Source organism: Triticum dicoccoides, chromosome 2B (assembly GCF_002162155.2).
Source record: "Triticum dicoccoides isolate Atlit2015 ecotype Zavitan chromosome 2B, WEW_v2.0, whole genome shotgun sequence".
NCBI lineage: Eukaryota > Viridiplantae > Streptophyta > Magnoliopsida > Poales > Poaceae > Triticum > Triticum dicoccoides.
Genome location: NC_041383.1, coordinates 57,235,805 through 57,250,810, shown reverse-complemented (window position 1 = coordinate 57,250,810; position 15,006 = coordinate 57,235,805).

Below are 15,006 nucleotides of genomic sequence, written 5' to 3'. Positions count from 1 at the left end.
CACACAAGCGGTTTACCCAGCTTCGGAGCTCTCCGGAGAGATAATACTCCTACTGCTGCTTGTCTCATTGTATTGAGTTCTTACTCGGGTGCGCTGAATGCTACAGTACACACGAGACCGAGCATGAGTGTTTTCTGGTTTCGAACCCCCCTTTCTACGTTGCGCATGGGCCTCCTTTTATATGCTCAAGGGGTCACCGACAGGTGGCAAAGTAGACAAGGGTAAAAATGGAAAAAGAGGGGTGGTTGGTACAGCTACCTGTACAGTGTATCCTACCTAACCCTGACGGCAGGAGACAAAGGCATTAAATGCCCGTCTGCGTCGCCCAAACAGTGCAAAAAAGGACCGTCAGGGACGCCACCGCTCGCCACGATGGCAGTCTTGTCAGTGTCGCTTGCCACCGCGCACCGCTGGCTGCACAGCCACTCGCCACGCGCGCCTGGAAAGGCCCCCAGGGCGACACGTTGGTGGATGTGCTGGAGCGTAGGTACATAGTGGCCGCTTGTCGCGGCAAGCGCCTTGCCGCGGTCGTTGTCTTGCCGCGCCCAGAAGCTTGTCGCTCACCGGGCCTTGCCGGGACGCGCAGCACGTCGCGGCAAGTTCCTTGCGACACCATTGGTTGGCCTTCCCGGCAAACTCCTCTTACCGGGGCCTTGTCTCCTTGGCTTAAATACTTTGTTCTTGAATGGCTCTAAAGGGACCACGGAGGACCTTGGCGGTCACCTGGCAAGCCTTCCCACGGGGCGCTGCAGCTGCCCGTGCACAAGTTCGGGATACTAGGGTACCCCTACTCTAGTACACCGACAGGAGCCCCCGGGCCTGGGCCACACACGGTGCCGAGCGCTGTTGGGCCAGGCCCAAAACAGGGCACGGGCACGCGCGGCCTTGGTCACGCCGTATCTTACTCCGTATCCACCGCGCCCTCCCCCAACGGCCCGCGTCAAATGTGGCATCGTGGGGGAGATCGTGGGTGGTTTCTTTATTCGGAAGGACGAAACGTCCGCCCCCTCCCCCTTTATAAGCAGGGGAAACAGGGGCAGTTCGCCCATCTCGCCGGTTGCTACTCCAATTTCACAAATCTCCGCCGCTCCCCCCTTCTTCCCGAAGCCGAAAGAGAGTAGCGCTCTGCCGCCCATTGCCACCAGCACCACCAACGCCGTCGATCACCCCCACCACCTCCGCCATGGCTCCGAAAGCTGACAAGGGGAAGGGCGTGAAGTCGGCCGAGGCGCAGCGGCTCGCGGCGCTGCGAAAGGAGCGGGCCATCTTCCCTCCTCAGCTTGACGCAAAGGAGCTGAGGGAGTACTACTATCTCTTCTGGTCGACGGAGACGCGAGCGCATCCGCGCACGAAGGTACTCCCGGCCACCGCTTCGAGACTGGCTCCGAACGGGTATCCCTTCTTCGCGCTGTTCTTCTACTGCGGGCTCTGCCCGCCCTTCTCTGAATTTTTCTGTGACATCATGAACACCTACGGGTTCCGCCTCCTTGACTTCACCCCCAATGCCGTTCTGACCATGGCAGTTTTCGCACATCTATGCGAAAACTTTGTCGGAGTCCATCCAAACGTAGCCCTTTTCACCACTTCTTTATGCCCTGAGTCGAGAGAGGGGAGCCCCTTGCCGGCGGAATTGCTTGGATCTCGAGAGTCGGCAAGAAGGAAGCCTATCTGGAGGGAGAGCTCCGTAGCAAGTGGGAGGAATGGAGAGCAGAGTAGTGCTGGATCATCGAGGAGAACCCGCAGCCATTTACCGCCCTGCGACAAGCCCCAATAGCGCGCGGCAATGATTGGAGCAATGTTGCCCCGGAAGATGATAGGCTGAAGATTGCCGTCACCCGGATCCTTCGCCTCAGGCTTGTCGGGCTCACCGTAGGCGCCGTTGGCGCAGATTTCCTTCGCCGCCGCATCGACCCCCTACAGGAGACGGGGAGACCCGCCTGGGAGTTCCAGAACTCGGCGGATATCATGAGGCTGCGCCCGGGCCTCAACTTCAACTTCACTGTCCTGGAGCTGGACGCGATGCTCCTAGAATTGTTCAAGCGCGATCCTCAACATCCATTTATGTTGCCGAGGGGCGTCGTTCCGTTGTGCAACCACTCCTCGCTTGACCGCATCCGTGCAATGATGCCGCTGTGCGACTCGCATGGGATTGTCCCAACATGGCAAGAGCTGGCCGACGCCGTCGTGCAAGAGTTCTTCGACGGCTTGGTTGAAGTGCCGGTTCGTTCCGACGAGCAGAAGAGCCTCACCCGCGACACCACCGACGCGGAGATGCAGCGCATTGCCACTAGGCTGGAAGAGGCGGCGGCAGCCGCTACCGCGGGTGAGTTTGGATTCACCGTGGAGGAGGCAGAGGCAGCGGAGGCGGCAAGCCTTGCCGAGCGCGAGGAGTTTGCTGGCGAGGAAGGGCTTGCCAGGCCCGAGGATGAGTCGAGCGAGCCCGACGAGGGAGATCTTGTCGGGCCCGAACCTTCAGGCAGCTTGCCGCAAACGGAGCCCCCAGCTCCGCCAAGAAGGCGTCTCCGCAAGGCCGGGGACGTAGCGGGGCGGCAGACGGGTCAACAGCCGTCGGGCCACGCGGCAAGCACTGTTGCCGCGGGAGCGCCTCACGCCGCTGCGGCAACCGGAGGAGGGTCTTCCCGGTCCACCGCTACTGCTCCTGCCAAGCGGACAAGGGAGCCTACTCCTCCGCCTCGTCACACCGGAGGCGAGCCGGACTTTGATCTCTCCACGCTCAGCTCCGATGAGGAAGAAGAAGAGTAAGATTCCTTGCTGTACTTGTAGTTCTTCAATTCTTGCTGTCTTTGTCTTGTATCTGATTTGCTTTACTCTGTACTCATTCCTTTTCAGGACTCTGACCCAGAGAGCGGCGAAGAGAGCCAAGGTCCCGGTGATTGTCATCGAGGACGAACCCACCGCGACGGTAGAGGACATGTCCGAGACCACCTTGTCGGACCCGGCAACCATTCCTCAAAGCAGCCCCCAGCGCAGCCCTCCACGTAAGTATATAGTTTACTTCCTGCTTTCAGGCGTGCATGGGTGCTCTTCCTTTGCTGATATCTGAGTGTTGGTTTGTGCAGGAGCAGAGCAGCCTCACCAGGAGAGCATGGAAGCCGCTCCCGAAGTGTCATCTGCTTCGACTACACCGCCGAGGGAGGATTCCCCGATAAGGGAGCGTTCTCCGGCAAGGGAGAATTCTCCGGCAAGGGACAACTCTCCGGCAAGGGACAGCACCAGCGATCCTCCGGTGGTTGAGACCACGACTGCAGATACAGGTAATCCTATTGCTTGAAAACTTCCCTTGGATTCTTCTTCTTCTGATTTTCTTTTTGAATATTCGCTTGACCTTTCTCCCCTTTTCGGTCATAAGATCCACCTGCCACGGAGCCGATGGAAACCGAGGCCGCCGGCGAGGAGAACGCGCGCGGCAACAACGACGACGCCGCCGCCACTGAAGAAGAGGCTGGTGCTGATGATCCCGCCGGCGCAGAGGCCGCCAAGGCTGCCGCCGCAGAAGCCGGCGAGGAATCTGGCGATCGCACTGACGGCCCCGAGGCCACAGGAGCGCCAGGCGCTGCACCGACCGCCGATCCTTCTGCCGCTGCTGCAGCACCAGGCTCTAAAGAGCCCTAGCCCAGTGCCTATTTGAAGGCCGGCGATGGCGTCTTCGTCAAGCTCCCCTGGGCTTCGAGCTCCAGGGCGCCGGTCGAAGGAGAAACTTTTGACGAAGAGGTGCTCGCCTCCGCTGGGCTGGCGCTGGTCGACGCGCCAAGCAGTAGCAGCGACGAGCCTGAGGAGGAGCGGCTGCTGCGGAAGCTGCTGTCGCTCTACCGCGCCCGACAAGCCAAGCTGGAATCTCAAGAAGCACTTGTCGCGAGGGCGGGAGTGGACATCGAGAAGCGCGCGGAGGAGCTCCAGAGTCTCAGGCAGGAAACTCTCCGGTCTCTGGCAGAGGAGCGGGAGCAAGTCGCCGAGGAGCGAAAAGCTTTCCTCCTCGCGAAGGCTGAAGTTGAAGAGCAACAACGGCTTGTCGCCGAAAATCTATTTGCGCAGGAGGGAGAGTTGGCGCAACGCAAGGTCAATCTTGAAAGCCACGAGGAGGAGCTTGCCGCGCGCGAGCAAGCAATTGGCGGGGCTCTCAAGGAAGCGAAAGATGCTGCCGCAGCTGCTGAGGCCGTCAAGAAGGAGCTGGAGATGAAGGTGGCGCAGCTGGAGGCCGATCTCAAAGCGAGCGGCGAGGAGCTTGCCGTGCTCAAGCGTGAGCGCGAGAAGGACACTGCCGCTCATGGTGAGCTGCAGGGTCTTCTCGCTGAGAGGAGCAAGGAGCTTAGCGCCGCCAAGGATTCCAATGCAGATCTCGAGTTGAAGTTGGCTACTTTGACTCAGATGCTGGACGGCGCCAGGGAGCGGGATGTGTCCTTGTCGGAGAAGATCAAGGCCGACGAGGCGCTGCTGGCGAGTGCCGCTGCCACCCACGACGCTTTTAGGGAGACCGTGGAGCACTGGACCGAGGGTCCGCAACCATCGACGGGGAGTTGGCGCAGTTGGGGATGGAGGAGCTCGGGTACCCCTCCGACGAGCACCTACAACCCAGCGCCAAGCTCAGCTTGTTCTTCAAAGGCGTGCCGACGGCCCTCCAGCGACTCTGGGAGAAGATCCCAAAGCAGCTGGCCGACGAGTCGCGCAAGATCTGCGCAGGAGCTCTCCAGAAGGTGCTAATGAAGGTGGCCTTCCGCAACCCAGGCCTCAACTTCACCAACGTCCTCAAGTCCTTGCCGCCGGATGCTGATCTGGAAGCGCTCAAGACCCTTGTCGCACCCATTGTGGATAAGGTGAGCGGGATCAAGAGGGTTGAGGGCTATCACGTAGATTAGGCCGCCCGTTTTCTCTTTCTCTTTGTTGCTGCTGGTCATATCATGAGAACAATCTATTAGAGCCGCGACAAACTATCTTGTAATATAACTCTATTTTGGGTAGAGATTGCTGTGTTATTTCCTTTACTTGATTCCTTCCTTTGTATGTCTTTGCCCTACGCTTTTAGGGAACTTGTCGGCGCAGGCACCTGAGCCGCGAGCGCTGAGTGCGGGACATCAGCAGCCTGCTGGCGGTGCCACTTCCGAAAAGAAACCTTGTTGCAACTAGTTGCAACTCACTTAAGTTGTTGAGCGGACTCGAAACAAAGTAAGGGCGCAACTAGCTACGAGTTGGTTCCTCCGCGCACAGGTTTTCCATACAAAGTACGGTCGTTCGAGGAAGATAACTTAAAAATTTAAAACTGATTTCTCAAACTTTGGCAACTTAGCTTTTCTGTCGTTTGCTTTCCAGTAAGGCGAAACTTCCTTGAATGATGCCTGGTCCACACCATGGTCCACACCATTATCTTCTCCTTTCCCCCCGGCAAACTTGTGTGCAAGGGAACCTTCCTTTCCTTTGAGAAAGAGAAAGAAGAGAAAATAAAGATATGGAGCCTTACGGCTCGTTATTGCTTACCGGGGGTAGGTGCTGCACAAAGTGTCAGATAACGCATGCAAAGTAAAAAAGCATGAAATTGACAAGATGTGCGAAGCACATGAGCTTTACTTATGCACGGGCTCTGCGCCCGGCTTTGTACAAAGGATTACATGCAACATCGGAAAGACTTGTACAAAAGGTGGTTGCCGGAACAGGTTCCGGCAACCACGCCCTACGGGTAAAACTTATGAAGATGCTCAATGTTCCAGGAGTTGCTCACCGGAGTGCCATCTTCGGTCTCAAGGCGGACAGCGCCAGGCCTAGTGACTCGTTTCACCCGGTAAGGGCCTTCCCACTTTGGCGTCAACTTGTTGGAATTCTTGGCGGATTGTACGCGCCGAAGAACAAGGTCGCCCTCCTCGAGACTTCTGGCATTAACTTTGCGGCTATGGTAGCGGGGCAAAGTTTGCTGGTATCGAGCAGCTCGTACAGCAGCCTGAAGACGGTCCTCCTCAACGAGCAGCGCGTCATCTTGCCGCAACTGCTCTTGCTCAAGCTCATCATAAGCAAGCACTCGAGGTGACCCGTATACGAGTTCCGTGGGGAGAATTGCCTCTGCTCCATAGACTAGAGCGAAAGGTGTCTGGCCAGTGGCTCGATTTGGTGTCGTCCTGATCGACCAAAGAACCATCGGCAGCTCCTTGATCCAGTTCCTTCCGCACTTGCGCAGCCTGTCGAAAGTCCTGGTCTTGAGCCCGCGCAGCACTTCAGCATTTGCCCTCTCCGCTTGACCGTTGCTTCTCGGGTGATCAGCAGAAGCGAAGCAGACCTTGGCGCCAAGATCTTGGACGTACTGCATCAAGGTGCGGCTCGTGAATTGTGTGTCGTTGTCGGTGATGATCCTGTTAGGGATCCCGAAACGGCAAACAATCGACCTGAAGAACTTGACTGCTGACTATGTTGTCACCTTCCTCACTGCTTCCACTTCCGGCCACTTTGTGAACTTGTCGATTGCAACGTACAAGTACTCAAAGCCCCCGACAGCTCGGGGAAAGGGGCCGAGGATGTCGAGCCCCCAGACCGAAAATGGCCAGGATAAAGGGATCGTCTGGAGAGCTTGAGCTGGCTGGTGTATCTGCTTGGAATGGAACTGGCACGCTTCACACTTGGTTACTTGTGCAGTTGCATCCTGGAGGGCTGTCGGCCAAAAGAAACCTTGCCGGAACGCTTTGCCGGCAAGTGCTCTTGCGCCAATGTGGTGGCCACATATGCCTCCATGTATCTCTGCCAACAGCTCTTGTCCGTCTTCCCGATGAATACACTTCAATTTCACACCGTTGACTCTTCTTCTGTACAGTGTGTTGTCGACAAACTGGTACATACTCGACTGCCGGGCTACTCTTTCCGCTTCTTCTTGCTTTTCAGGAAGTTCTCCTGTTTGAAGGAAACAGACAATCTGCTGTGCCCATGCTGGAGCTTGCGGCTCGACAAGAAGGACTAAAGGCACATCTGCTGCTGCGGGAACATCCGCTTCTACGGCAAGAACCTGCGGCTCAGCCGGAGCTTGATGTTCCCCGGCAAGCTTGCCGGAGCAAAACTTGTCGGGAGCGTCTGCTTCAACGGAACAGACCGTAGGGCCTGCCGGAGCAGACTGCCCCTCAGCATCCTTGGTGTTGATTTTGATGACCTTCTTGGCGGCGGCTTCGGGGAGCTCTGCCGGAAAATAGTCACCAGAAATCAACTTTCTCTTCTTGCTCTGTCCAGTTGATGGTGTTATGGACGGTTGGGTCAGCTTGAGCACAAAGATCCCTGGTTCCACAGGTAACTTAAGTGCGGCGCACTTTGACAGGCCATCGGCAATGTCGTTCTGAGCTCTTGGAACATGTTCCATCTGCAGGCCGTCAAAGTGCTCTTCTAGCTTTCTCACTTCATCAACGTAAGCTTCCATCAACGGACTCTGATAATTCTTGTTCACTTGGTGGACGACAAGCTGTGAGTCACCCCTGACAATGAGCTTCTTGATCCCAAGGTCTGCTGCAATCCTGAGACCGTCAAGCAAACCTTCATACTCTGTAGTATTGTTTGTTGCTTGCTCCTTGGGAAAGTGCATCTAGACTACGTACTTGAGGTGCTCTCCGGTGGGTGCAACAAGTAGCAAGCCCGCACCGGCTCCTTGCAGCGAGAAGGCACCATCAAAGTACATCATCCACTCTTTGCTTGTTTCCTTGACGGGGATGCTCGTCTCTGGAATTTCTTCATCTTGTGTTGGCGTCCATTCTGCTATGAACTCTGCCAATGCTCTGCTTTGGATAGTTGAAGTGCTCTCAAACCTGAGGCCAAAGCTTGACAGTTCTAGTGCCCACTCGACAATCCTGCCTGTTGCTTCTGGATTTTGCAGTATCCTCTTCAGCGGAAAACGAGTGACGACTGTGATCTCATGTGCTTGGAAGTAATGGCGCAGCTTTCTCGAGGCCATGAGAAGGCCGAAAAGCAATTTCTGCACACCAGAGTACCTTGACCTAGCCCCCTGCAGAAGGGAACTGACAAAGTAAACTGGGCGCTGCACCATTCTTTTCTGCATCTTGTAACGCTCCTGCGCAGATCCATCTTTGTCGGGACCAGAGCTTGCCAGTGAAGTCCCTTGCTTGTCACTGGATGCATCTGCCGTGGTTGCTGGCTCATCATCCGCCTCCCTCTCCGCTACTAACGCAGCACTAACCACTTGATTGGTTGCCGCTATATATAGCAGCAACTTCTCTTGTGGCTTAGGTGCGACAAGTGTTGGAGTGGAGGACAGGTATCTCTTCAAGTTTTGCAACGCAGCCTCCGCCTCCGGAGTCCATTTCATTGGACCTGCCTTTTTCAATATTTTGAAAAACGGCAGGGTGCGCTCAACAGACCTTGAGATAAACCTGCTGAGAGCAGCTACGCAGCCGGCAAGTCTTCGTACATCCTTGACGCGCTTTGGTGCTTCAATCTGCTCAATGGCCTTGATCTTGTCGGGATTGGCTTCAATTCCCCGCAGAGACACGAAGAACCCGAGAAGCTTGCCGGAAGGGACTCCAAACACACACTTCTCGGGGTTAAGCTTGAGGTTGATCTTGCGCAGTTTTGCAAAGGTTTCATCTAAATCTTGAATCAGGGTCGCCCTGTCCTTGCTCTTGACCACTATGTCATCCATGTAGGCTTCCAAATTTCTGTGCATCTGTGGCTCAAAAGCGTGATGGACTACTCTTGCAAATGTTGAACCAGCATTCTTTAAACCGAAGGGCATCCATACGAAACAGTATGTGCCACATGGGGTGATGAATGCAGTTTTTTCCTCATCCTCTTCTGCCATGAAGATCTGATGGTACCCTGAGTATGCATCAAGAAATGAAAGCAAGTCACATCCGGCCGTGGAGTCAACAATCTGGTCGATGCGCGGCAAGGGAAATGGGTCTTTGGGACAAGCTTTATTGACATCGGTAAAGTCGATACAAAGCCTCCATTTCCTGTTTTCCTTACGCACGACTACAGGATTGGCCAACCATGTAGGATGGAGCACTCCTCTGACAAGGCCTGCTGCTTCCGATTTCATGATTTCTTCTGCAATGAATTCTTGGCGCTCCACTGCCTGTTTCCTGACTTTCTGCTTGACGGGCCGCGCATGAGGACAGACGGCAAGATGGTGCTCAATTACTTTCCTTGGAACACCGGGGATGTCAGACGGTTGCCACGCAAACACGTCGACGTTCGCCCACAGGAAAGCAACGAGCGCGCCTTCCTATTTAGGGTCAAGAGTGGCACTGATGGTGAAGGTACCACCAGTGCCGTCCTCCTTGGCGGACACCTTCTTGGTCTCTGGTGGAGATGCCATTGTCTTCTTACACTTGTCGGTGGAGCTCGATGGTGCGTCCTCGACGGTAGCAAAGCACTCCGAAGAGGTGCGCTTGCCGGAGTGGGCATCAGAGCTCTTGCCGGACTTGGTCTTCTTCTTCGCCCCGGGAGCTTCAACGGCAAGTGACTTGCGATCTGTTGCTGCTGCTGCTTCCCGGTAGATCTTGTTGCCGCAAATAAGAGCATCCTTCTTGTCGCCAGGGACAGAGATGACACTTATCGGGCCTGGCATCTTCAGTACGTTGTATGCATAGTGAGAGGCTGCCATGAATTTGGCGAGCGCTGGACGGTCGAGTATCCCATTGTAAGGTAATGGAAAATCAGCAACGTCAAAAGTGACCCTCTCAATCCTGAAGTTCAACTCGCTACCAAATGTCACCGGCAACGTGATCTTTCCCTTCGGCTTGCTCCTTCCAGGATTGATTCCTTGGAACGTGCCGGTCTCTTCGAGCTCGCCATCAGGGATCTGGAGTTTCTGGAGTACCGCGGAGGAGATCAGGTTCAAGCCGGCCCCGCTGTCAACTAGCAGCTTAGTGACCTTGAGGTTGCGGACAGTTGGTGAAACCAACATTGGAAAGCACCCGACCGCAGTTATGCGATCAGGGTGGTCCTCAATATCAAAGATGATAGGCGTGCTGGACCATTTCAGAGGCTTCCGTGATTCGACGGGTGGTTCCGCTGCATTGACTTCCCGCACCCACTGTTTGAGCTGGCATTGTGAAGTATGCAGAGAAGCACCGCGTCAATGCACAGGACCTCTGTGGCTTTCTGGAACTCCTGCTCATCGGTCTCATCATCATCCATATCTTCATCGTCGTCGTCATCTTCATCCTTGTCGCGGCCGCGGGGAGGTCTGTCTCCTTGCCACTGCTTGGCCTTGCCGCGGCGTCCTCCTCGGCCGGGACGTTTCTTGCCGGCTCCTCTAGCACCTTCCTGAGCTTTCTCCTTGTCGCGCCGCTCGTATTCAGCCTTTTGCTGCTCAACAAGCTGCTCGACCTTCTTGCAGCTCTGGAGGTCATGGCCCTTGGTGCGGTGGATCCTGCAGTACTGCTTGTTGGTGTCGTCCTGCTTGTCGGCGACCGCCACAGCCTGGTAGTTGTTGCCTGCGGCAATCTCCTTGCCGGAGCTACCAGTTTTCGCTTTCTTGGCGCCACCTCCGTTGCCGGACTGCTCAACAACTAGCACCTCTTTGCCTTTCTTCTTTCTGTTGTTCCGCCGCCGGTTTCTCTTTGCCGGGGCAGTCTCCTCACTATCAGATCCTCCTGCTCCTGTATTCTCTCCGGGGAGTTTCCTCCCTTCCTCAGCACGTGCACACTTGTCGGCCAGGGCGTATAGCTCACTGACGTCTCTGATCTTGCACATCGCCATCTCCTCCCGCATCCTGCGGTTCCTCACGTTCTGATGGAACGCGCTGATCACCGCGGCAGGGTGGACATCTGGGATGTTGTGCTGTACGCGGCTGAATCTCTGAATGTACTTGTGCAGGGGCTCTCCTTCCTTCTGGGCGAGAAGATGAAGGTCACTCTCTTGGCCATGAGGCTTGTGGCCGCCCGTAAAGGCGCCGACAAACTAATGGCACAGGTCCTCCCAGGAGGATATGGAGTTGTCCGGCAAGTGCATGACCCAGGATCTGACATTGGGCTTGAGCACCAGCGGGAAGTAGTTGGCAAGGATCTTGTCGTCCCGTCCCCCGGCAGCTTGCACCGCGATGGTGTAGATGCTGAGGAACTCCAACGGATGCGACTTGCCGTCATACTTCTCTGGTACATCTGGCCTGAAATTCTTCGAGCTGGGCCACTGGACTTGCCGCAGCTCACGAGTGAACGCAGGGCAACCTACCGCGTACGACAAGTCGCCTGGTTCCCCTAGCGCATGCATGTCGACAGAGGGCCCAACGCGTTGGTCTGATTGACGTCGCGCTTCTCTTCGGCGCTCGATGCGAGTACGAGCGTCTTCTTGCTGTCGTTCGTGAAGAACTTGGCGCTGATCGCGACGAGCTCGTGGATCCGATGATGCAGTGGAGTCGCTGTCGAGGTGGATCCGACGAGTCGGCGATCTTGGCCTTCGGGGTGGAGAGTGCATGGTGGTTGCACCTCCACCGGTTTCCTCTCCACCGGCTCGTGCCTGGCGGTCCTACCGCGGAAGCGATGCACTCGGCTGCCGCGGAGTGTCACCGTTGGCGAAGCCGATCAGACTCTGAATGGTGGCCCTCCATCCTTCGATCTTGTCTTCCGTTGGAGGGTAATCCAGGAGCAGTTGAGCTCGCGCCAAAGCTTCTGCTGGAGTGGTGGGTGGCAGTGGTGAACGGTGCGAGGAGCGGGATATGCTCGGACTTCTAACTATGTTAGAAGGAGCAGTATCCCGTCCAGGCGACCGTGCCTCGCTCGTGCCAGCATGTTGGCGTGCATGCTGGTCTTGAGCACCCCGAGATCCACCAGCTTGATCTTGGCTCAACAAACGTATGGTACTACGAGTACCATGACGATGTCGGTCCTGCGCCTCCTGAGATGGGCGCGGAACATGTACGGACGCCGAGGTCTGCGCAGCCTTGTCCTTGGACCTGGCAGCGTCGTGAGCTCCCTCGTCGATGTCCGTTCTTCCGCCGGTGTCTTCCCCACCACTCATTTGCTCCGGTGGTGGTGGGATTGACGTGGACGGAACGGCTGCCGCTGAAGTCTTCTTCTTCTTCGGTGGCATGTCGATGAAGAAGATGAAGATCTAGCTCGTGTGCACGCCGGATCAGGTTCACACAACCTCGACGCCCCCTACCTGGCGTGCCAAACATGTCGGGGAAACTGATCCACGAACACCTATGGGACCGGCGGACCGAGTCCCTTTCGGTTCGGCGGGGGGCGGAGATCGCACAAAGAGCAAATCGAGGCAAAGCACACGAGCGGTTTACCCAGCTCCGGAGCTCTCCGGAGAGATAATACTCCTACTGCTGCTTGTCTGATTGTATTGAGTTCTTACTCGGGTGCGCTGAATGCTACAGTACACACGAGACCGAGCATGAGTGTTTTCTGGTTTCGAACCCCCCTTTCTACGTTGCGCATGGGCCTCCTTTTATATGCTCAAGGGGTCACCGACAGGTGGAAAAGTAGACAAGGGTAAAAATGGAAAAAGAGGGGTGGTTGGTACAGCTACCTGTACAGTGTATCCTACCTAACCCTGACGGCAGGGGACAAAGGCATTAAATGCCCGTCTGCGTCGCCCAAACAGTGCAAAAAAGGACCGTCAGGGATGCCACCGCTCGCCACGATGGCAGTCTTGTCAGCGTCGCTTGCCACCGCGCACCGCTGGCTGCACAGCCTCTCGCCACGCGCGCCTGGAAAGGCCCCCAGGGCGACACGTTGGTGGATGTGCTGGAGCGTAGGTACATAGTGGCCACTTGCCGCGGCAAGCGCCTTGCCGCGGTCGTTGTCTTGCCGCGCCCAGAAGCTTGTCGCTCACCGGGCCTTGCCGGGACGCGCGGCGCGTCGCGGCAAGTTCCTTGCGACACCATTGGTTGGCCTTCCCGGCAAACTCCTCTTGCCGGGGCCTTGTCTCCTTGGCTTAAATACTTTGTTCTTGAATGGCTCCAAAGGGACCACGGAGGACCTTGGCGGTCACCCGGCAAGCCTTGCCGCGGGGCGCTGTAGCTGCCCGTGCACAAGTTCGGGATACTAGGGTACCCCTACTCTAGTACACCGACACAAATTGAAAATTTGGGATGTTACACAGCGCAAATAAACACCGCAGCAAAACAAATCCAGAACTGAAACCACTTCAGAAGATCTCAAGAAACAATATCCTGGGTACCCATAATGCTGGAAAGATGCTTAGCAAGCTTATTAACTTTCTCTTGTTTGGCGCTTAAATCCTCCAGCGCTTGCTGTTGCACCAGAAAATATGCATCTAAATTCTGCAGGGACTTCCTCAGTCCTTCAGCTTCCTGTCGCAGCACATCTGATCGATGTCTTTGAACTTGAAGTTGAGACTCAAGAATACGAACTGATTCAGGCAGCGAGTTCGAAGAGCTTGTGCCAGCAGTAGTGGCCAGTAACTCGAACACTACATCAAGACAGGACTTTTGGGTTCCCTCATTGTCGTCAAGATAGTTTTTATCAGCTTTCTTGGAGACCAACAGGGATGTCTCACTATCTTGAACCTTATCTGCATTACTTCCTTTACCATTGGATAACGCGGTACTGTTATCCAATATTTTGTCCGCATTCTAAAAGAGAAACAAGAAGACACATCACATGTTTACCATGATGTATATGAAAATCATTTTGGTAAATGAGTTCAGTAGTAAAGTGGACAGGATAACAACATGAAAAAAACATATATCTATGTGCCATGGTCACTTTATGGTCTATATCATTCTAGTTTTTGTTGCCAAATCAAGATAGAGACACAGTTCAAATAATATTTGTTCAAGACAAAGCAGAATAGACAGAATATAAGTGTGGGTAACTATAGAGCAATGACAACACTTGTAATGTGCATGACATGAGAACATAACTGTTTATTCAATTGAAACTGAAATCAACATAGAGCTGGTTACAACAGCAAACCAGTTAAAGAAACAGGTTTAAAACATACCTGTTGCGCCATTGGAGTTTCAATTCCATCCTTCAAATTTGAAAATAGTTGGTATGAGTAAATATAGTAATGCAAGAGCAAAGGAGTATGAACCATAGCTACAGAACTTGACCTGAGAACAAATATTCTTCTCCTTTAAGCGTTGAGTTGGGATTCGGAGTGGTGGTCCTCGTGCTTTGGGCACTACAGTTCCCTTACTAACCGCTCGTGTTTGGGTGCTCTATGGTGGAGACGGTGCTGTGTCAACTGGAACTGGGTTACTATCTACCGGGGTTGGGGTTAAAAGGGGTGTAGCTGGTTCTCTGTCCAACTGGGTAGGGGTACAATCTGCGAGAGTCTGGGTTATGTGTGGTGGATCTGGTCCTTGGGCAAGTACAACCGTGGTTCTATCTGCATCAATTGGTAGCACTATCTTTTCTGAAGACCATGTTGTTACTCCTTAGATACTGCCATCACGCTCTCCAATTCAAATGGCTGATAAACAAGAAAAGTAATTGAAAGTATAGACGTTGTATGATAGACAGGTGCAATGGATAGTGGGGAATAAAAGAGGGCATGAAATAATTCATATTTATGTTGTCTAACCAAACAAGATAGCATGACACAATTTCACATATATGATGGCTAACTAAACAGAATAGCATGACACAATTTCACATTATGATGGCTAACTAAAAAAGATGGAAAGACATAGTTCAAAATATGAGACTATGTAAACAGGATGACATGACATAACTATATAATGTGTTTATTAAATAGGTTGGCATGCCATAATTCACATACATTCATGGATAGAATGCCATAATTCTAAATATGATGATTGTAAACACTAAACAGGATGAGATGATATAACTGTATGATGTCTTTATTAAATGGGTTGCCATGCCATAATTCACATAGATGATATGTATGTACTATGTAAACACGATGGCATGATATATTCAAATATATGATTTATATAGTAAGCAAGTAAGCAGATGGCAATCTATACATGATGTAAAAACTAAGCAATGCAAGACAACATGCATGACATGGGTAATATAACCCTGCCAAGTTTGAGCATAGACCTCAGGGGGGAAATATGACTGGTCA